At 47.7% G+C, this 22,088-nt stretch overlaps 1 long non-coding RNA gene across 3 annotated transcripts in view; it reads right to left on the bottom strand.

The window, feature by feature from the left end:
- Positions 1 to 21,423, bottom strand: part of LOC129046507 (uncharacterized) — a 33,126-nt gene extending 11,703 nt beyond the window's left edge. For 2 of the 3 annotated variants that reach the window (XR_010404905.1, XR_008507967.2), the window contains exons 1-2: positions 21,107 to 21,423; positions 18,772 to 18,862 (exon numbers count right to left, since the gene is read on the bottom strand). This is a non-coding gene — a long non-coding RNA (uncharacterized LOC129046507). Of the gene's footprint in view, positions 1 to 14,131; positions 14,235 to 18,771; positions 18,863 to 21,106 lie in introns of all 3 variants that reach the window. The other variant, XR_008507966.2, reaches the window with a different exon arrangement.
- Positions 21,424 to 22,088: the final 665 nt, after the last annotated feature.

The following is a 22,088-nucleotide window of genomic DNA, read 5'->3' as shown; positions in this document are numbered from 1 at the left end:
AATGGAGGGAGCGGCCACACTGGGGACCATGCATGGCTTGTTCTCAGTTTTGATAGAATCCTTTATCATCACTCTCATTTCTTTCCATGATACCATAGAGAATGTGTAGTGATATCGAGGACCTTCTCATGTACCTGTTGGCCATGTGTACATCCTCTTTAGAAAAATGTGTGTTCAGGTCCTTTGCCTACTTTTAAAACTGAATTAGTTTCTGTGCTGCTGAGTTATGCATGTATATTTCACATATTAACACCTTCTAGATATATGGTTTGCCAGTATTTTCTCCCATTTCATAGGTTGCCTTTCCCTTTGGTTGGCTTTTTTCCTCGGCTGTGCAGAAGCTTTCTTATTATTTTATTTTTTAGGCTTTTTGTTTTTATTTATTTTTAAAATTCAATTTATTGAAAACCAAAGCAAAAACAGTCCACCTATTTCTTCTACCCCCCACACCCTGCCTCTGACAACCATGTACCTGTTCTCTGTCTCTGTGACCTTGATTTGGTTTGTTTGTTTGTTTGTTTACTTTTAGATTCCACATATAAGAGAGATCAGTATTTGTCTTTCTCTATCTGATTATTTCACCTAGCATAATGCCCTCAAGGTGCATCCATGTTGTCACAAATGACAAGATCTCGTGCCTTCTTATGACTAAATAATATTCCATTGTGTATACATACCACATTTTCTTTATTCATCCATCATTGGACACTTAGGTTGTTTCCACATCTTGGTTATTGTAAATAATGCTGCAATGAGCATGGGGATGCAGGTATCTTTTCAAGTTAGTGTTTTCATTTTCTTTGGATGAATACCCAGAAGTGGAATTGCTGGATCATATGTTAGTTCTATTTGTAATTTTTTTGAGGAAACTCCATACTGTTTTCCATAGTGGCTGCATCAGTTTGCATTCCCACAAATAGTGTATGAAGGTTCCCTTTTCTCCACATCCTTGCCAATACTTGTTATTTCTAATATTTTTGATAGCAGTTATTCTAACAGGTGTGAGGTGATACCTCGTTGTGGTTTTGATTTGAATTTCCCTGATGATTAATGATGTAGAGCACCTTTTCATGTACTTGTGGCCATCTGTATGTCTTTAGAAAAATGGCTATTCAGATCTTCGGCCCATATTTCAGTCACATTGTTTGGGTTTTTTTGCTATTAAGTTGAATGAGTTCTTTATATATTTCGGATATTAGCCCCTTATCAGATATACAACTTGCAAATATTTTCTCCCATTCAATAGGTTGTCTTTTCATTCTGTTGATGGTTTCCTCTGCTGTGCAGATCTTTTTAGTTTGATGTAGTCTCACTAATTTGTTTTTGCTTTTGTTTTCAGACTCAAAAAATTATTGCTAAGACCACTATCAAAGAGCTTAGTGCCTATGTTTTCTTCCAGGAGTTTTATGGTTTCAGGTCTTACATTTAAGTCTTTAATCCATTTTAAATTAATGTTTGCTTATGGTATAAGAAAGTGGTCCAGTTTCATTCTTTTACATGTGGCTGTCTAGTTTTCTTAACACTATTTGTCAAAGAGAATATTTTTTCCCCATTGTATATTCTTGGTTCCTCTGTTGTAGTTTAATTGACCATATAATTGTGGGTTTATTTCAGGGCTCATTATTCTATTCCATTGATCTATGTGTCTGTTTTTATGCCAGGACCACACTGTTTTAATTACTGTAGCTTTGTAATACAGTTTGAAACCAGGGAGCATGATGCTTTCAGCTTTGTTCTTCTTTTTCAAGATTGCTTTGGCTATTTGGAATCTTTTATGGTTCTATACAAAGTTTAGAACTGTTTGCCTTATTTCTGTGAAAAATGCCATCGGAATTTTGATAGAAATTGCATTGAATCTGTATATTGCTTTGGATAGTATGGACATTTTAAAGATATTAATTCTTCTAATCCAAGAACAGAATATCTTTCCATCTATTTGTGTCTTTTAAAATTTTTTCTCATTAATGTTTTCAATATATAGGTAGTTTTCAATATATAGGTCTTTCACTTCCTGGGTTAAATTTATTCCTAGGTATTGTATTTTTTATGTTGCAATTGTAAATTATTTTCCTAGTCTCTCTTTCTGAGAGTTCATTATTAGTGTGTAAAAATGCAACAGACTTTTGTGTATTGATTTTGTATCCTTCAACTTTACTGAACTCATGCATTAGTTCTAGCAGTTTTCTGATGTAGCCTTTATAGTTTTTTCTACATGTGTCACCTGCAAATAGTGACAGTTTTACTTCTTCCTTTTCAGACTTTGGATGCCTTTTATTTCTTCTTCTTGCCTAATTGCTGTGGCTGGGACTTCCAATACTATCTTTAATAAAAGTGGTGAGAGTGGCCATCCTTATCCTGTTCCTGAACTTAGAGAAAACGCTTTTGTGTTTTCACCATTGAACATGATGTTAGCAGTGGGCTTGTTATATATGGCCTTTACTACACTGAGGTACATTCCCTCTATATTTGCTTTGTTGAGAGTTTTTATCATAAATGGATGCTAAATTTTGTCAAATGCCTTTTCTACATCTATTGAGATGATTGTGATTTTATCCTTCATTTTGTTAATATGGTGTATCAGATTGACAGGTTTGAAGATGTTACACCATCCTTGCATCCCAGGAATAAATCCCTCTTGATCATGGTGTATGATCTTTTTAATGTATTGTTGACTGCAGTTTCCTAATATTTTGATGAGGATTTTTGCATCTATGTTTATCAGAGATATTGGCCTGTAACTTTCTCTTCTTGTGGCATCTTTTTCTGGTTTTGGTATCAGGGTAATGCTGGCCTTGTAAAATGAGTTTGGAGGAGTTCCCCTTTTTATTTTTTGGAAGAGTTTGAGAAGATTGGTATTAATACTTCTTTGAGTGGTTGGTAGAATTCACCAGTGAAGCCATATGGCCCTGGACTTTTGTTTTTCGGAAAGTTTTGGATTACGGATTCAATCAGTCTGTTCAGATTTTCTACTTCATCATGATTCAGTCTTGATAGGTTGCATTTTTCTAGGAATTTATCCATTTCTTTCAGGTTGTCACTATTTTCATTCCTGAAAGATATTTTCCTTGGGTAGAGATATTAGTTCAGGCAATTTTCCTGTGAAATCCTTTTCCCCCCAAAAATCTTACATAGTAGTCCAACAAGTAAGGGAGGTCCAGAATTCTTTTTGCTCAAACTGCCCCCTACCATAATCAACCTTAAGCTCCTCCTGGAAATGCTAGGGAGGACATTGTTACAAATCAATCTCCAAATCAACTTAATCAACATTGCCTAGGCCCTAAGGAAATCCAAAGGGTTGTATCCAAATTGGTTGTATCCATCATGCTCTGTTCAGGGAAGAGTCTTTGAGTTGGAGGTAGGGGCTCTTCTGGCTCAAAGAGGCCAGTGGTACTGTGGGGGAATAAATGAATTCTTATACCCATGGCAACCACAGTGGGGCATGAACAGTTACAGGTTGCACACTACTCCAAGGCTCCTGGTCCAGGAGGCAAGTGAGTTCTCAAGTCCAATAAATGTCCTGCTCTCCTGACTGGGTCCCTGGGTTAGATTAGGTCACCTTTTCTTCTAATTCACACAAGATTCTATACAGGCCAACAGTGGCCCTATGACCAGGATGAAATGTCATGATCACTCTACCTGCCTTTCTGAGCTCAGTCTCCACATTCACTGGGCCTCTTTGTGACCCTGCAGACTTCACTGTAGTTCTGACCTCAAGAAGGGACCCCCTAGATGGGAGACCTGAGTGTTCAGACCTAGAAGGAAACTTCCTCCATGGAAAACAAGCAAATTGATGTCTGGTTTCTATAATTTAGCTTCTTAGATGGCAATGTGTGTGTGTGTGAGAGAGAGAGAGAGCGAGAGAGCACGTGTTAGCCTCCCTGGACGCCGCAGGATTCCAGGAACTGGAGACCTGACCTTGGGCTCTCAGCCCTGAAATCCCTGGGAGGCTCTTGGGAGATGCCCCCAGCTTTTTCCATTCAAGACCTCTATCCCATCTTCCACTGCTCCAGTGACAAAGCTCAGGATGAAAACCAGCCAACAAAAGAACACGCTGCCAGGAGGGCTTAATGCTCCCTGTCAGTCTCCAGGGCTGTGGGGAGCAAGCAGGCCGTGGTAATGGGAAAACACACATTGTTTGGGGGCGTTGCGGATACAGTACGGATTATTTTTAGCAAATTGTTCTGACTTAGTGAAAAACCTGAAAGATAGTGTTGATAATCATCCTTATTTTAGTGCCACAGAAGGCGCTGCTATAATTAGACACTTGTTTCTGGGTGATTCTGCGGTTCCTATAAGAAGACACCTTGCCTGGGTGCAGAAATAGATCACTGAAGGTTGTCTTTATTTTTTAATTTAGGGCTCAAGTTTTTACTCTTTACCCTTAAGTATTAACAATATTTGTGAGAAGAAAATAAATTATTCACATGTCTCTCATGCTAATATTAGCCTGAACATAAATGAGAGGTTTGGGCCTTTCTTTTGTTCTCTGATCCCAGTGACAACCAGGAATTATCCCCTGCTGCCTGCCTTTCTCCTCAGAGGTACTTCCTGGGCCCTCAGCCAAGCCAGACTCCCTGTTATCTCTTTTCACCCTGCACTTTCTCTCATATCAATGTTTTTCACTTGTAATTGTATTTATCTGTGAGACACTTGGACTAATGTCTACCCTCCTGCCCCAACCCCTGGAACCATAAGCTCCACAGGGAAGAAATTTAGTCCCCTACCCTGTCCCCAGTACCGTCCTGTCCCAGGACGAGGACATCAGTGAAATGCAAGAATGAATGGGAAAGCCACTACCAGAGACGGGTGCATGGGGAAACCTCAGCTCCAGCTGCCTTCCCTGCTCACCCAACCATGGGATCACCGTGTAGGCCAAGCCTTTGGGTGGTATTGGGTCTATCTCCGTGCACTTCGATTTCCTCATCCAACAAACAATTAATAAAGCATGTCCAACTTATAGCAGAGATATCATGAGACTTTTAATAAGAAGTGTGAATGAGATAAGACTGAAGAGGGTGAAGTAGATATGAGTTGATGGTTCTATTATGAAAATTAGGGTTGGGGCACGGGGGAGAGAGAACTGGAATTCCACCAGGAACATAATTGTTTGGGAGCAGGTGTCTCCTTCACAGCCACAGCCAGAAGCACAGACTCTCCCACACAGTAGGTGCCCAACCAATGCATCTCCCGTTAGCACCTGTGGAAGGAGTCTCCATGATGGCTCCCAAAGACCCCACCTCCTGGCATGCACACCCTTGTGTGGAGTTCTCCCACACTGCACCAGGGACCAAACGAACACGGCAGAAGTGATGGTGTGACATTTCTGAGATTAGGTGGTAGATTAGCACTGTGGCTTCCTTCTTGGCTTCTGTCTCTGTGCCTCGGTCTGTCTGTCTCTGTCTCTGTCTCTCTCTCTCTCTTTCTGTGATCACTTGCTCTGGGAGAAGCCCTGTTGTGAACAGCCATTTGGAGATGCCCATGTAGTGAGGAACTGAAACCTCCTACCAACAGCCATGTGTGTGAGTGAGCTGGAGAGCACATCCTCTAATCCCCGTCAAGCCTCCAAGACCACTGCCCTGGGCAGCAGCATGACTTCAACCTTGAGAGTCCTTGAACCACAACAGCCCTCTGAGCTGATCCCAGAAACCGTATTCAATGATGCATGTTTGTTGCTTTAAGCTGTTCAGTTTTGGGGTTACTTGTTACGCAGCAATAGATAACTCTTACTCCAGCCAACTACATCTCTTCCTCCCAGCTGTGCTGAGTCGGGGCTGGAAGCTTGGCCTCCCTCATAGCTGCTTCCAGCAGTCTGCCCTTCTTTCTTCTTCCCATCTCTCTGCTCCTCACCAGCTCCGCATCCACCTGAAGACCATCCCTCTGGCCCTGACTCAGCAAAAGTCACCAAGAGGGGCCAGGATAGATTAAGAGAGGAAAGGGTAAGGCTACAGGGACCTGGGTGCCAGATAACCCTAGGGAACATCTTAATTCTAACCCCTGGCCTGAGAAGGAAACTTGACCTTGCTCCCTCTTCCCCCCACACTGGTTTACTCTCATTTCCTATAAAGAGGGAGGTGCTCAGTCAAACTTCTCTCCCTTCCATCCTTCCAATCCCACCCCAAGGGATCTGTGCCACAACTTGCTTTGTCCACACTACCTGAGGACCATCACTTTCTTAGTCTAGTCATGAAACCATCCCTTTGTCCTAGCACCAGTGATGGTATTTTTTGGAGACCAAATATTCCATCAACAAATCCAACTGTTGTGATTTGACAAGAATTCCTGCAGAAGAGAGAAGGGCTCCCACTGGCTTCACAGACTCAGGATTTTTGCCTCCAGGGCACTCACCAGACAGATATTTCTTTGATTTGTTAAATACCCCAATTCCCCAGGATCTCCTGGATCCTCCTGCTGCTGACCACGTTTCACTTCTGTCCCCACATCCTGTTCTGTAACACAACAGCTAAGACAGTAGGCAAGTGGCAGGAGCTTCCTTTTCCTTTTCCAATTAAATTTTTTTTTTTTTTTTGGAAAAATGATCTCGACGTGTGGATACAATCCAAATAATTTAGGCTCACCATGAAATGCAGCCAATCTCTCCTGGTCCCTCATCCAACAGTTCCACTCCCAGGGGGCACTGCTTTCAATTTTTAAAAAAATTTGCTTCTGAAAAAATATGGAAATATGCCTATTTTTAAATTATTATATTTTGCCAATATTTTTTGACTTTCTATTATAATTGTGGAAGATCAGACACTCATAGTCCACTGTGCTCCCACTTTTCTCTCTCACCTATCATCCTAATATATTTTTATATTATAATTTTTGGTTAAATTAACAGTCAGTGTTTACATTACCAGGACTATCACTAATTGCACAGCCAAACAATGTATAATGAATATGTTCCTTTCTCATAATCCACCCCTCCACACCAGAGATAAATGCCTCCTTTTACTATTTTCATTGCCCTAATGGCTAACTACCCCAAATGCTTCTATATTTTCATCAAACACCTATCAACAGTTGTTTCAAAGGCCCTAACACATCAGATAATCTGGCAGATTGCCCCCTTCCCTGGATGCCTCCCTCCCAGCCCTTTGACCTTCTGCTCAGATATGAGCAGTTGCTCTCTTGGTCTGTGGTACAAATTGTTCCCTTGGGGCTTCTCTTAGCTTCTCTGTCAGGCTGGGTCCCTCACTTCCTGCACCCCAGGTCCTCCTTTCTCGGTCTACATGCTTGTTTCATTGGAGCATATCCTCTAGCATCTTCCTGAGAAAGGATATATAGAAGGTAAAAGCTTTAAAGATGTTGCATGCCTAGAAATACTTTTATACCACTTCATACTTCCAAGATAATTGGACCAGATGTAGAAATCTAAGTTGAAAATAATTTTCCACCAAAATTTCAAAGGCATAATTCCATTGTCTTCTATCTTCCAGTGCTACTGTTGTGAAGTCTGTCACCATTCTAATTCTTAAACCTTTGTATGTCTTATTCACTCCTCCTTTCTTTTTTATTTTTTTATTTTTTTATTTTTTTTTTAAGATTTTATTTATTTATTTGAGACAGAGAGAATGAGATACAGAGAGCATGAGAGGGAAGAGGGTCAGAGGGAGAAGCAGACTCCCTGCCAAGCAGGGAGCCCGATGTGGGACTCGATCCAGGGACTCCAGGATCATGACCTGAGCCGAAGGCAGTCGCTCAACCAACTGAGCCACCCAGGCGCCCTTCACTCCTCCTTTCAATCCCCAGTTTCTAGGATTTTCTCATGATCTTTGATGCTTTCATATTTCATGAGGCTATACCTTGGTGTGGAATTTTAAGTTCATAGTACTGGTATTTGATGAGCTCTTTCTATTTGAAGGCTCCAGCCTTCAGTTGGTAATTTTCTTGTATTATTTCTTTGAAATATCTTTGTTTTCTCTATTCTCTCTTTTTGTAGGATGCTGAATCATCTGGACCTAACTTCTAGCTGCAGTTCCTCTCTTATTGTCAATCTCTTTGCCTTTTAAATTTATTTAATTAATTATTTAAATTTTTATTTTTATTTATTTTAAAGAGACAGAGAGAGAGCATGTGGGTAGGGGCAGGGGGAGAGAAAGAGAGAGAGAGAATCTCAAGCAGACTCCCCACTGAGCATGGAGCCCAACCCGGGGCTTGATCCCATGACCCTGAGATCATGACCTGAGCCAAAATCAAGAGTCAGACGCTTAACCAACTAAGCCACCCAGGAACCCTTCTTTGCTTTTTTTGAAAGATATTTCCTTGACTCCACCTCTGTCTCATCTATTAGAAATCCTCTTTCTTATGCTTTGATGACCCCTTCCTTCTAGAATGCTGATGTTGTCTCTCAGATGCAGTATCTCTGTCATCTCCCTGAAAATGGTAATGATAGGAGTTTCATTTTGAGCTTCTGTTCTGCTCCCTTCTCTCTCAGTCCTCTGAGTACCCTTCTTCTGTTTGTGGTTTGTTTGACTCTATTCTGGCAGCATCACTCACATGTTCAGGGATCCTCGGCAATCTGTTCATAGCTAAGAGTGAAGCACTGAGGAGCTCTTTGAAGATTTGGGGGGAGGAGAGAATTTTAGCCTGGTAGGTGGGGCAGATTTCTTTGTCAGGCAACACTGACATGTAAGCATTTTTAGGTCATTTCCTAGGGACATACATCATGCAGGAGCACAGAGATCTGCTGCCAACTTCCTGGGAATAGAGCAGGGGAATGGCTCTTGGGGGTCTTCTCTGTGTAAAGTCCTTCTTCTTATACCCCAACCCCTTTCCAGCCCAGAATCGCACCCCTGCCCCCTGCTATCCTTGGGGTCCCTGAGCCCAGACCACTCTTCTCCAATTTCTTCAGAGAACAAACCTCCAGGCTTGTCTGGAGATTGCAGTGGAGGGTCTTGGGGATCCAACTGGCTTCCTAGACAGAATTTGGATCAACCCCTCTTTTTGGCTTCCCTACTTCATCCCTATTTCATCCCACTGCCTGTAGTGCCGATTGCATCCCATTGCCCAGGCTTCTGGGTTCCACTGAGTGAACAAATCTGATTCTTGGCAGTATAGCCCTGGCCCCCACCCTTACAGGTCCCTCAGGTCTTGGGTCCCTCCTGTCCCACCCCTTTACATCTCAATCTACTCATCAGGAAAATAGGAGTAACAGTGGTTCCCATCCCCCAGGTTGCTGCAAGGAAGAAATGAGTTCACGGTGGTGCCATCACTATTATGATGGGAATCGTCAGAGCCGCCCTCTGGACAAGCTCTGTCCCCTAGTGCGTGTTCTGTCTTGCCTACACAGGCCCCAGAAGAGGAGCCAAGCCCAGGAATGATATGAAGTGCTCATGCTGAGTGTGCAGAGCCAGGGAAAGCTGGTCCCCTCCACGTGCTGCCAGCCCCTGCCAATCCACACAGGATCCAGTCACCAGCCAAGCATGGCACCAAAGGACATATGAACTTGGCTGTTCCAGTCCTCCCCACGGCTTTGCTCAGCCCCCTCCCTCCAACGCACAAACAGAAATGTGCACAAATGCAAAATAACAATGATAATCATACGAGATGGCAGCTGAGACCCGTTACAGTTGATGACAGTTTGAAAGAAGGATGAGCCGCTCTATGCCATCTGCCCACCTACTTTTCAAATTACTTTTATCCACCTTCGGAATTATGTCTGACTTTAGTGGGAAGAATTACCAGAGTGATAAAGATGTGAGTGTGCACCATGCGAGGGAGGGTGTCTTGCAGCGTGGCCTTTGCTGTGCTGTTGGGGGTTTAATCCTTGAAACGAGAAGGGCCTGCTTTCTGCTGCAGCAGGCTCCTAGCAGAGAGCAGGCACAGGTGACCATGACATGAAGCCAAGGGGCCAAGCCTGCTGCTGTGATCCAGGTTCGCCCACCTCCTCTCCCTGGCCAGCGCTGTTGGGACATGAAGTCTTGCCTGGAGCCTCAAATGCCCAGACTGGACACATGGCCAGACACATGGACAGAGCCTCTCTTCTTCCTACAGTTGTGCCCTTTGTAGATTACACAGTCATTGTGGGCACGCGGAGATCCACTGGATTTCAGGGAAGCCATTAAGTTTTGGGGCATTTCCTTTGATGACCTGGGCACTGTCAGATGTTTATTTAGAAAAATACTAACTTAATGAACATGTGATAGAAGAAAAGCATTTGTTAGTTATAGTCCCCTCCCTCTTCGAAGGGGACAGTAGAAGAAGGTGGGATAGAAGGGCCTTTGCTTCCCAGGCAGGGAATGGATCAGGGAAACAGGAGGGAGAAGTGTGTGTGTGTGTGGGGCGGGTAGGATCTAAAGGAAGAAGGGTCTGAGGCCATTGAGACCATGCCTGGGGCAAAGGGGCATAGGAGAGCTGCAGGGAGAGGCGCCTTCTGGAAGGGAGTCCTAGGCTGACCCACTGCACACAGGAGATGCACAGCCGTCCTGGGCACGCTTATGGATTCCTGGAGGGGCAGGAAGTGAAGAAAGGCACAATCCTGTTCAGATGGGGCCTGTAAGAACCCCACATGCAGGGGCTGGAGCCTGCCCCTCCATACTCCCCCTGGGAAGTGGATAGCAACTACCTGGGACAGCATTATTAATCCACTCTGTCTCCAGTGGACCTTGGCCCCAGACATCAGGTTTGGGGACCCACCTAGGGGCATCAGCAATGCTCCAGGTAAGTACTTGTGGTTAGGAATGGCGAGAAAATGAGTCAATTGTGAGCATGTGTGCAATCTGGTAGGCCCTCCCTCGGCTGTGCCTCCCCTGTGTAGCAACCTTCCCAGGGTGGGCAGTGGAGATCCCCGCCCCAGGGAGCAGCAGGGCAGACCCCACTTCCAGCCACGGCAGGCACCAGTCCAGCTAGGGGTGGGTGGCGGCCTTCCACAGGCATGGCTTTGATGGTTTAAAAAAACTGAAAACGCACATTATGCAGGGGTGAACCACTAACATGAAGGAAGGAAGGAAGGAAGGAAGGAAGGAAGGAAGGAAGGAAGGAAGGAAGGAAGGAAGGGTGGGAAATGAGTCTCCCACCACTTGCCCCAGATCCCAGGCCCCTTCTCCAGATGTCCTAGTCCACTTGGGCTACAGTAACAAAATACACAGTTCTGGAGGCTGGAAGTTAGCACGGTCTGGTTCTGATGAGGGCCCTCTTCTGGATTGGAGACAGCCAACTTCTTGCCATGTCCTCACATGGCCAAGTGGCAAGGGAACTCTCTGAGGTCTCTTCTGGAAGGGTATAATCCCATTCATGACTAATCACCTACCAAAGGCCCCACCTCCTAATAACCTCACACTGGGGGTTAGAGCTTCAATATATGAATTTTGAGGGGACACCAACATTGAGTCAATAACACCAGAGGAGGGGCGCCTGGGTGGCTCAGTCGGTTAAGCATCTGACTCTTGGTTTCAGCTCAGGTTGTGATCTCAGTGTCCTGGGATCGAGCCCTGCATCAGGCTCCATGCTCAGTGGGGAGTGTGCTTGAGATTCTCTCTCTCCTTCTCTCCCTCTGCCCCTCCCCTACCAAATAAATAAATAAATCTTCAAAATAATAACACCAGAGGAAACTCATGGTGCCAATTTCCATGTTTTATGTACCCTTCCAGGAATTAAATTTCATGCTTCTACATACACACACACACACACACACACACACACTAATGAGCAGATTCTATGAACACACTCTCAAGCATCCTCTTTTTCATGAAACAATATACTGTGAAGCTTGTTCCACATCATAAACCTAAAAATACCTGTTTTTAAAAATGTATGTAATTCGGGCGCCTGGGTGGCTCAGTTGGTTAAGCGACTGCCTTCGGCTCAGGTCATGATCCTGGAGTCCCTGGATCGAGTCCCACATCGGGCTCCCTGCTCGGCGGGGAGTCTGCTTCTCCCTCTGACCCTCCCCCCTCTTGTGTGCTCTCTCTCTCAGTCTCTCTCTCTCAAATAAATAAATAAAATCTTAAAAAAAATGTATGTAATTCAATACAAGGGATGTGCTGTGATTAATTAATATCACCGTTGGGGCACCTGGGTGGCTCACATGGTTAAGTGACTGCCTTCGGCTCAGGTCATGATCTCAGGGTCCTGGTATGGAGCCCCGCCTTGGGCTCCCTGCTCAGTGGGGAGTCTACTTCTCCCTCTCCCTCTGCCCCTTCCCCCACTCATGCTCTCTCTTGCTATCTCTCTCTCTCTCTCAAAAAAAAACTCTTTAAAAAATTAATATTAGTATTGGTAGTATTTAAGTAGTTTCCATCCTTTACAATCACAAAGAATGTTTCCATGAGCCTCGGTTGTAAACCTAATGTGCCGGACAAAGTCTTAATATGGGATTTCTGGGCTGGAGAATTTCTAATCCTGACAGATGTGCCCAAACTCCCTCTCGGAGACTATGCATCCTGCTCACTTTCACAGCCGTTACCGAAGGTTGGAATTCTGCCCGTCTGATAGGTGTCAAGCAGGGCTTCACTGAGGTTTCAGTTCACATTTCTCTTATTGTAAGAGTAAGCATATTTTCCAATGTTTAGAAGCATTTTCATTTCCTGTGAAGGATTTCTATCCACTGACCATTTTTCAATTAAGTTGTTGGATTTTTTTCTTATTGATTTAAAGATTTATTCTATTTTGTTTTGGGGGGAGGGGCAGAGGGAGAGAGAATCTCAAGCAGACTCTCCACTGAGCGAGGAGCAGGAAGTGGGGCTTGATCCCATGACCCTGAGATCACGACTTGAGCTGAAATTAAGAATTGGTTGCTTAACCACTGAGCCACCCAGGTGTCCTCTTCTTACTGATTTATAGCAGCCCTTGGCCTATGACATAGTTGCATATATTATGCACATGATGTTATTCTTATGTCATAGACATAAATACACCTTGTTCTTTTTCATGACTGTGTGATAATTCCATCTTAACGATGTGCCATCATTTTATTCTCAGTTTATGGCTTGTCTTTTTACTTTAATCAGGATGTTTTCTGCCATACAGAAATATCTGGCTCTTATCTAGTAGAATAAATCAATTTTGCTGTTTATGTCCTCAGGGTTTTGTAACAAGAGCAAAAAAGTTACCCCCTCCAAGATTACAAATGGTTTTCTCATTTTCTTCTGATATTTTTATGGTTTCCATCTTCTTGCATTTAAATCTTCCCTCTACCTGGATCACTCTGGAATTTATTTTAGTGGCAGAAGGAACTGGGCACTTGATTTTATTTTTTCTGGATGGCTAGCCAGTTGTCCCAGCATGACATTAGGTAGTGAATAACCTTACAGGCTGAGATGTCACCTTCACCACATTCTCGATTCCCATGTGTGTGTGGCGGGCCTGCACTGTGAATGTCCACCTGACCACGTCTGGTCTTCTGACAAGCTGGGCAGACCAGCGAGAAGCTGCCCCGGCTCCCAGGCCTTCAGCCTCCCTCGCCCTTCTTCAAGGTGGGCCTCCATTCCCGGAAAGCCCCTTCTGAAGCACCACAGTGAGCCAAGGTGTCTCAGTAAAGTGACGTTCCCAAGATGGGAACGTCACCACCTGGAAGGGTGTCTGGCCCACAGCTTTGCACCCTGTGGTCAGGCACTGTACTCTGAAGGGAAACTGTCCCCTCGACACAGCCCCCCCTCCGCCCCCCCATCACAAGCACAACAGTCCCAGCACCCAGGCCAGCTTCCAGCTGCCCCTGCAGGCCGAGGGAAGGCCGAGGCACCGGGAACGGAGGCGGGACAGGTGGGTCAGCACACTCCCTCCTGGCAGGCAGCCGATGCTGGAGTCGGCCCCAGCCTCCTGTCTCCTGGCCTTCCCATCCAAGCCTTCTCCAGCCTCCCCCGCAGGACCCCATCATTCACATTCAAGCAGCTATTCTGTGCCAGGACCTGCACCGGGTGCTGACGGCTCAGTGGACAGACGCAGCGCATGGGCTTGCGGAGGCCCGCGTTCCACGGACGGCAGGCACCATGGCCCCATGCAGGGGCCAAGCTCGGTCAGCAGAAGCAGCACGTGCACTGGCCGGCAGTGGGAGCCCCCAGAACCTGGGGAGGGAAGGCCCACCGTGGGAGGAGAAGGCCTTTGCAAGCCTGAGGCAGTTGGCAGCAGATGAGGCAGTACCCAAGGATGAAAGCCCAGGCTGCTCCCCACCGCAGGTTTACCATGAACCCCAGACCTGGGAGGGCAGGGGTGCCGTCGGGGACCCGGCCAGGCTCTTGCCGGCTGGTGGGCTCGGGCTCCAGTTCTGACTTCACAGCTCCGAGGCTCCGTTTTCACATCTATAAAATGGGCGTAATGCTGTGACAGACCCTGACATTGGTGAGAAGTGTCCCCCTAGACCCACGTGAATCCTCAGACCAACAAACACTATTTCTTCAGTGGGTATACACAGAGGGTGGTAAACTGGGCCCATCCACCAGCCGAGTCAACACACACACACACACACACACACACACATGCTCAGCTGGAATATTTTCTAGGTATTTTACTAATTTAATCTTCACAGCAACGCTTCATGAAAGGTTTATCTCCATCACAGATTTCAACATGTCCTGCCCCTCTAGAATTTACCCACAGCACAAGATCCCAACGCACCCCGTCTCCATCTGGGGGATGCTCCAGGATTTTGGGTAAAAAGTCAAATGGCACCTGGTAACCTGGAAAGGTGAGCCCTTCGCTCTGCTCCCAGGGGAAGTGACGGGCATATATCATGTCCTTGACACTTGCTGGCTCCCACGCCGTCATTGTTTTTCCTACAGCAGCGCCCGCCTTCTCATGATGCCGGGGTCCTTGCGCAGAATGACAAGCCTGTTTGCTCAGCCAGGGGGACCCGGGGGGGGGGGGGGGCGGGGCTGGTGCTGCCCCTCAGGTGCCCCACCAATCCCTCTGTGGCCCTAGCAAAGGGTTCGAATTCAGAAGGGCGGGAAGTGGTCGATTCTTACTGAGCTGTTTTAAATTATTTCAGCTGCATGGAGGTATTTGAGAATCAGACCAAATAAACATTTGCATCTAAAAAAGGCAAAACAGGGTCATTTGAAATGGAGAAGAAAGCCTTTCCCATATCCGGAGGGTGTGGCCAGACTTTCCAGAGAAGCTGTGCTGGGCTTGCTTTGGTTTTGTGTGTTTGCCAAGGCACATAGCTCAGACCCTGCTTCGGGAGGGAGGTATTTTCTTTTAAATAAAATGTGAGCTGATCTAAGTTTCGTTCCCCGATCTGCTCTACCATCACCCCCGGCCCCCTGCAGCTGTTGGGACAACATCTTTAAAAGGCGTGCTTTTCATGGGAAGGTGACCATGACCCACTTGATGTGAGCGACCAGTCAGGACCAAGGCAGGGAGGAAGGGCGGTGCTCCCCAAGTTCCCAAGACGGCCCACGGCATCCTCCACACCCAGTCTGATGCATCTCCCTCCTGCCCAGGACGCCTCCTAACACCCCCTCTTCACTTCGGGCCCAGTGCCCAGGAGACGCAGGTCCACTTTTCCTTAAGAGTCTGGATTGGAACAAAATGTGGGCATCACATTCTTTTCCTTCTTTCTAGCAATTATGCCCCCAGGGCTTAAATCCCATCCTGTAAATTAAACCCAAGGGGGGTGGCATCTGCTACAACACTCTGTGTGCTGTCCCTCCAGCCCCCCGGAAGCATTTGCACCAATGCCAAGCTCCTGACGACAGCAGGGACAGGTCACCCGCCACCCCCCAGCCCCAATGCACAGGTACTATCACACAGGTCGGTCTCCGTGTCTAAGCAGTCCACCATCTGGCCCTCGCAGCAATCTTGTCTTGGAGGAAGGTCTGTACAGTGAAATGACTGTCTAGCCGGGCGCCTGGGTGGCTCAGATGGTTAAGCGTCTGCCTGCGGCTCAGATCATGATCCCAGGGTCCTGGGATCGAGTCCCACAGCGGGCTCCCTGCTCTGCGGGAAGTTTGCTTCTCCCTCTGACTCTCTCTCTCTCTCATGAATAAATAAATAAAATCTTAAAAAAAAAAAAAAAAAAAAGAAGGAACTGTCTCGCCCCAAGATGGAGCTGCTCCTGCCTGGGGCGCCTCATCATTAAACCCAACCGTGGACAACTGAAAATGCTCTGCGTGACCAGAAAGGCCATGTATCCAGTCAGCCAGTCCCCAAATGCCCAGCCACCTCTGGGCTCCAGAATTAAACTTCCCTGTTCTTTATTCTTTATGCTGTGAAAGCTTCCTGCCTTCTGCCCCATTTTGCGGTTCTCTGGACCCCTGGCAACAGAGATTGCTTGCTTCATGAAGTGGTTAATAAAGTTTGTATCCCCTAAATTATCTTTAATCATTTTAGGCAATATAAACCCCAGCCCCCTCCTTCCCCTTCTGCTCAAGCACAGAGCCCTTGCTCATTCATTCATTCAAACATTGGGTTTGAATGAATTGGGTTCAAGATGGCTGATGAACCACATCCAGGTACTTCTCCTCCCTCCCCAGATCCTCTGAAATACCAGAATAACTATAAAAACAAATACTTAGGAGCCCTGGAAAACTAGGAAAAGTGCCACTAGCAGATCAGAACATTGGAGAATTTCTGGAAGATAGAAAGTAGATGGGCTCAAATTAGCGGGGAAACCCACAGAGCAGGGGAGCCCACAATGCCAAGCAGATGGGAAACCCTAACCCCCATCCTAACCCTAACCACCCCCACCCTCCAATCTAGAAATGGGAGAAGTGGTGGCATGGAGAAGACATCTTGGGACGTTGATAAGGTGATTCCGTGAAGGGCTCCCCGAGCAGCTGGGACAATGCCCCATTTGCCCCCAGCATAAAGTCAGAGTGCAGCTTTAAAACTGATGGCAGATTGCTGCAGGGGGGGGCACCCCTGGAGAGAGAAGCAGGACCCTGCCCAGGTAATGGAGCCAAAGTGAGATACAGAGCACGCCCAGATCAGAGGCCCTGGAAGGTGCTTTGCCCTTGTGCATCCCTGCCTGCTTCCATGACCCCAAGTGCCCAAGGGGGCCAGGGTTCCTGTGACCAGAGTGGACAGTCCCTTACAGAGGGGAGGTTTGCTTATGTTCAAGATATCCTCTACACAGCACGAGTGACCAGTCAAGACGAGCAGTTCCCATGTGTGCTGCACTCAGGAATCCTTTCCCCTCTTAAAAATGCTTGAGGGCCCCAGAGAGACCTACTCTATGGGAAAAACCTATTGATATTTACTGTAACAGAAGTTATAGAATGCAGAAAAATTTTAAATCTTTATTTTTAAATGATAATAAAGCCAATACATGTTAACATGAATAACATAACATTTATGAAAATAGTTCTCTTTGTCTAAGAATAGCTTATTTAGTAAGATGAGTGACATGATTTTGTATTTTTGAAAATCTCATGCTCAGACTTGCTTCTGATTTCAATCTGTTATGGTATCACATGTTATCTAGACTCTGGAAAACGCTGCTGAACACTTATGAGAGAAAAAAATGTCTTTGTATTCCTATTAAATAGTTTTTACTTTGTGGACCCCCTAAAGAGTCCCAGGAACCCCCTTTAAAAGCCATCATCCTGACACTCATTTGCAAATGAGGTCAGACAACCAAGAATCCCCATACATTTGAAGGAAACCAACAACTTGCCAAGGAAGAACCAGAAAGAACCCTGGAGAAAATAGGGTAACAGGAATCAGAAGAGGACATTAAAATAAGTATAACTAATGTCCTTGGAGAGGTTTGACAGGATATAAGAACCCGTTGGCAGGTGGGCACAGAGCAAACACACAGAAAAACACACTTTTCCAATATGCCCTTAATAACCAGGTAGGACATAGCATTTGCAACGGCAACAAAAATCATAAATAATCTAGGCACAGACCCAACCAAAATTTTGGAGGACCTGCATGAAGGAGATTTTTAAATTGTATAAAAGAACATAAGTTGAGACACATTGTGTTCTGTGGGAATCCTCAGTATTAAAAGGTGGCAGTTATATGAGCTGCTCAGCAAGCACCCCTTCACGTTATACTGGATTGAGTTGGATTTCTATCACAAGCGTCAAGAGTCATAACCAATATATTCTCTAGGAGGAAAGCCACCCCCCCAAAAGAGACAAGCAATTGACAACAAGAAAATATTGGCAACATGAATAACAGTCCAAAGGCTAAGGTAACTAATTTATAAAATTCTTGGGGCGTAATATGAAGAAGACAAAGAACCTTAAGGTGCAGGTGTGTGTGTGGGGGGGGCGCACGCAGAGAGAAAGATTTTAAAGAATTGACTCATGATTGTGGAGGCTAGCAAGTCCAAAATCCTTAGGGCAGGATGCCAGAGATCCCAGGGAAGAGTTGATGCTGCAGTTTGAGCCTGATGGCAGCCCCCACACAACACTTCTTGCTCAGAAGATGTCTTGCCTTTTTTTCTCTGAAGGCCTTCAATTGAACGGATGCAGCCCACCCACATTATCTTGGGTAACCTGCTTTCCTCAAAGACGACTGACTTAAATATTAATCTCCCCTAATAAAATATGGCAACATCTAGAATAATGCTTACCGAAATATCTGGGCTTTGTGGCCCAGCTAAATTGATATATAAAATTAATCATCTCAGTTTCTTTCTCAGATTGCAGTTCTGGGATGAGTACCTGCTCTGCTCCTCAGGGTCACTCGGGGCCCCAGGCTCCTCTCCTCAAGTTGTCACCCTCCCGCAAGGCCACTGCTCTACCACAGCTGGACTGCTGCCACAGCCAGATTCCAGGCAGCTCGGGAGAGGACACAGCCACTCTTTGCAGGCCAAAATACAGAAGTGACTTCTATCCCAGATCTCCTCTTACTCGGTTGGTGGGAACATCATGAGGACACACCTACCTGCAAGACACCCTGGGAAATGTAGTCCAGCTCAGCAGCCTGGGAAATGTAGTCCAGCTCAGCACGTCCGCCCAGCTACAGCTCCGTTATCCTAGGAGAGAATGGATTTTAAGAAGTGAGCAGCTTCCACGCCCACCTCCCCATCATAAGGAAATAGCAGTTAAACCCATGAAATACTTCCTTTCCTTATTTTCTTTTTCCTATCAGATTGACAAAAAATTTAAAGTTTACAAATCGCCAGTTGTTTGTATCAATCAGGAGGTTTCTTACTCTACAGCAATAGCCCCTTTATTTTTATTTATTTATTTTTAAAGATATTATCTATTTATTTGACAGACAGAGAGAGAGAGAGCACAAGCAAGGGGAGTGGAAGGCAGAGGGAGAGGGAGAAGCAGGCTCCCCACTGAGCAGGGAGCCTGACACGGGGCTCGATCCCAGGACCCCAGGATCATGACCTGAGCTGAAGGCAGCCGCTTAATCGACTCAGCCCCCCAAGCGCCCCAGCAACAGCCCCTTTAAATGAAACTAGATTTAAGTTTGAAGAGCGCTCCTAGAATCTTAAGGATCCTAGAGGAACAGGCTGGGAAAATGAGCAGGGGTCAAGAGGTCTCTGCAGACCAATGGTAGTAGAAGCAGCTTTGTTCAGACACTGGGGCCACCATGTGGCGCTGATGCTGGACCAGGCCACAGCTAGCCAATGCCACCAGCACCATCGTTGAACACCCTCTTTTAGACCTGGCTCTGCCTACCCAGCTCCCTGGAATTCTCTGCCCAAATGGCACCACTCCCACTTCCAGGGCCTGTGGGAGCCTCTTCCCCCGATCTAGGGGCCTACGCCCTGGCCTGAGGGGGACCAAGCGCTGGGGTTGGGGAGGTTGAGTGCGGAGCCTGGCCGCCTCTGTTTCAGAGCATTTCACCAATTATTTGTCAAAATCTCAAATGCATGGGGCCAGAGGTTCCTCTTCTCAGAATCTTCCATTTGTTGCAGAAAAGAACATAGCCTTAGTGGAAAAGCAACTCGTGGAACTGTATGCATAGAGACGCAGGAAAGTCTAGTTGTTAACTTGCAGGCTCTGGAGCCAGGCTCAAATCCTGACTCTGTCACTTAGTAGCTGTGTGATCCTGGGCCAGCTACTTAACCTCTGTGCCTCACACTTCTCATCTCCAAAAAGCAGAGATGACAGCGATAAACCTCAGAGGTTCGCGGGGATGAAACAAAATAATATATGTGAAGTGCTGAGCCCAGTGGTTGGCATTTGGTGAACATGCATCATCCATTAGCATTTCTTATGATATCCTGACCTCGTATCTGTACAAAGCAAATTCCTATGCATCCATGCATGTTGGTGTGTGCCCAGAACTGCACACACCTGCACACACTCACCATCACGAGTGGTTACCTGGGGTGGGGGGTGGGGTCCCGTAGGGAGGAAAGGAGTCAACACGGATGTCCTCTTGTAATGGGTCCAGTTATGAATTCTTTTAGTTTTCTTTAGCAAGTAGTACCACACATGGGCAGGTAAGTAATAGGTAGTGGGAATACAGACTAGTGAACAAGAACTAAGCGGGCAGAGCTGAGGTCCTGGGACTGGAGGACTGTCCTAGGTGGGAGGCACCCAAGGGTAGGAGAGGGGCCAGCTAGGGGTACCTCGCAGTGCAGGCCAGGCAGCTAGCATTCACCACTCTCCTTCCTTCCCCCTGCTTTTGTTGCATGAGGCTAGGGGCCAGAAGTCACCCAAGTAGACACAATCATTTGGTGAACAGGGGTCTCATCTAAAGTTGCACAGCCTTGGGTGAGGTCCAGGGTCCACTAGCCTAGCTTAGTGTGAACAGCAGCCTAGGAGCTGTGGAGGCACAAGGGCTGTGCTGAAAGAAGACAGGGACCGGGCGTCAGGCACGAGGACACAAAGAAAGGGGGAGGGGGTGTTGGTGGAGCCTAAGTCCCAGACCCCTTAGGCCTGGGAGGCAGATGTACGCTTCACCCATTTCAGCATTTCCTCCGGGGTTGGGCTGGGCCCAGGAAACAAGCAGAGCTGAGATCCTCCCTCTTTCCCCTCCTCCCCCTCCAAGTCCTCTTGTCCCCCACCCCCGCCGCCTCCCCCTTCTCCTCCCCCTTCCCTCTCCTTCCCAGCTCCTCGTCACTCCTGCCCTCCCCACTCCCTATCCCCACTTCTTCCTTTCCTCCCCCTTACTTCTCCCCCGCACCCCGCCCCGCACTTCCCCTCTCTCCCTCCGCCCTGCTCCCCACCCCCCGGCACCCCGCTCCCCTGCCCCGGAAGCCCGGTCCGCGGCCGGGGCAGAGCTGGGTGGGGCTGCGGCTCCGGGCGGCGCGCACCTGCCGGCTGGCGGCCGCGGGGGTCCCGGGCGGGGCGGGCAGGCGGGAGGGAGAGCGTCCGCGAGCGGGAGGCGTCCTGCGCAGGCCACGCCGGCCCTCCCTCCTGGCTGGGGGGCTCGGGCACCCCCCGGGGCAGCCGTGCCCCGCTTCCTGCCCCGAGTCCTCCGGGAGGGGGCTCCGGAGCCGGCCGGCGCGCGGGGTCCGTCCGCGCTGGGGCCGGCGGAGCGGGGACCGCCTTGCCCCGGAGGCCTGGTGCGCGTCGCCCACCAAGCCCGCACTTAAGACCCGGGTCCTGGGCGGCTCCCCACTCCAGGACGCCGTCCCCACCACCAGTCCCTGCCCCCTAGTGTCAGCCACCTGCCTCCGCATCCTAGAGTCCCCGCCCTAGAGTCCGCCTTCTAACATTTCTCCGACACCGACCCAGGTCCCCTGATCCCGGACCACTGCCCGTCTGCCTAGGTGTGGGAGCCCTGGCTCTGCTCCAGGGGAGCCTCCGAGGGACGGATGCCAGGACGCCCCCTTTGCCTCTGTGCTCCTGTGGCAGTCCTCCTGCCAGTGGCCCTGCCCGGGGCTACCCTGCTGCCCACCCAACACCCTAGCAGTCCCTGTATGGCTGCCCCTGTGGGCTGCGCGCACAGGTCACTGTCCTGGTGCAAGGCCTGGCCAGGGAGCATGGAAGTGACAGGGCCTTCCAGGCATCCTCCCTGTGGTCTCCCGCCAGCAGTCTCCTCCACGGGGCAGACGGTGTCAGGGGGCCCGGGTTGCATCCTTGCCCTGCCACGCCTTGTCCTGTACTCCCCGTGAGCTACACAGGTGGGTGTCACACTCTACTGTCCCCTAATGCTGTGCACTCTCCTACTTTGGAGCTCCTGCTGGAGCAGCACTGGCTTCCTAAAAAGCCCTACCCTTTGGTCACCTGACCAGTGCTTCACCTTCTCCCAGCAGCTTTCTGAGTCCCTCACTGAAATGCTTATTCATCCCG

The sequence above is a fragment of the Mirounga angustirostris genome, unplaced genomic scaffold (genome assembly GCF_029215605.1).
Source record: "Mirounga angustirostris isolate CCGP_5_RB_7025 unplaced genomic scaffold, mMirAng1.0.hap1 SCAF_9, whole genome shotgun sequence".
Lineage (NCBI taxonomy): Eukaryota > Metazoa > Chordata > Mammalia > Carnivora > Phocidae > Mirounga > Mirounga angustirostris.
The sequence above is the reverse complement of the archived record's forward strand: the minus strand, read 5'-3'. Positions and strand labels throughout refer to the sequence as shown.